General features: G+C 39.7%; 1 protein-coding gene across 1 annotated transcript in view; it reads left to right on the top strand.

Moving 5' to 3' along the window:
• The window catches only part of LOC117948945 (nuclear pore complex protein Nup160-like), a gene marked incomplete at its 5' end in the record, with an annotated part of 19,727 nt that overhangs the window by 9,525 nt on the left and 8,551 nt on the right, over positions 1-1,651 (top strand). The gene's annotated exons all lie outside the window — the stretch shown is intronic.

Genomic DNA, 1,651 nt, shown 5'->3' on the forward strand with positions numbered 1-1,651 from the left:
TTGTACTAAAGAAGGATGTCTCTCTCTCTCTCACACACACACACACACACACACACACACACACACGAGACTCACCAGTGAATGAATCTGTTGCTGGTGACTGACTGGAGGTTCCCACTCTCTCCATAATGAAATGCACCGGCGCTGTCGGGAAACTTCACTCCTCCAGGGAGAGCACTGACACCTGCACACAGAAAACACACTTAATGAGAGAGAGAGAGAGCGCGACACACACACACACACACACACACACACAGAGAAAACACACTTAATGAGACACACACACAGAAAACACACTTAATGAAAGAGACACACACACAGAGAAAACACACTTATTGAGACACAGAAAAACCCTTAATGAGAGAGACACACACACAGAGAAAACTTAATGACACACACACAGAGAAAACACTTAATGACACACACACACACACACACACACACACACACACACACACAAAGTGAGAGAAAACACACTTTAATGTGTGTCACACATAAAGAGATACACAAACACATGTATTAGCAGCTACATTAGTTTCATTAGCTAAACACCGCTAAGGCCAAACAGTGTGCTAGCGGCGATAGCTGTTGTTAGCTTGTGTGCTAATCACATACCGTATAACAGACGTTAAATACAATAAATATTAAGTAAAGAACGCGGAGGGAGAAGCGCTGCACCGGGCGCATCTCTTACCGAGGTCTAAGGTAACTTCTCTAAACCTGGGCAGAGTTTCTCTCTCGAAACCGCATATCTCTATGAAGCTGCGCTCCAACACCGCCGCCATCTTCTCCGTCTTCTCCTTGCTGCATGGGCTGTGACGTCATGAGAAGGCCGCGCGCTGCCTGTTCGAACATTTAAAGAGACAGGACGCGCATTTTTCCTGCCAGCAGCAACAAGGCAGATCAGACGATAGACTGTTTATTATCGTGTGTATTGGACGTATGGACGTCCAATAATACACAGTCTATGGTTCATGGACTGTATATTAATGGACATCTCATGCCTGGCTAACCCTAACCTCATAATACACACTACATAATTTACACAGTATAATATACAGTACGCAGTATGATACACACTTTATAATATACACAATATAATATACAGTACACAGTATATTATACACAATATAACACACACAATGTAATATACACAGTATAATTTTTAATATATATACATTTGGAGAAAACACTATTGGTAAAAAGAACTGACGAAAATGTCAAAAGGCTCAAAACAACAAACGTTGAAAAAGTGAAAAAATAATTGAGGGAAAGACACAAGAGGGACAAAAAAGACGATGATACGTTGATAAAAGACTTTTATTTTGAAATTTAGACTCAGAAAAACTAAATTTGCAGTTCGGCGGGAAACAACACAAAGGATAAGACAGATAGATATATATTGTTTATTATTATTATACATCTAGATATCTGTTTATCATTAACTTCCTAGTATTAACAAACCTAGTTAAAGATTGTTAATTACTTAATTTACATCATTAATGAATTATTAAAACATCAACTGTGTGCGTCTGTGTGTGAGTGTGTATGTGTGTGTATATGTGTGTGTGCGCATGTATGTGTGTGTGTGTGTGTGAGTGAGTGAGTGTGTGTGTGTATATATGTGTGTGTGTGTGTGTATGCGAGTGTG

This window comes from Etheostoma cragini, chromosome 8, assembly GCF_013103735.1.
Source record: "Etheostoma cragini isolate CJK2018 chromosome 8, CSU_Ecrag_1.0, whole genome shotgun sequence".
NCBI classification, from domain to species: domain Eukaryota; kingdom Metazoa; phylum Chordata; class Actinopteri; order Perciformes; family Percidae; genus Etheostoma; species Etheostoma cragini.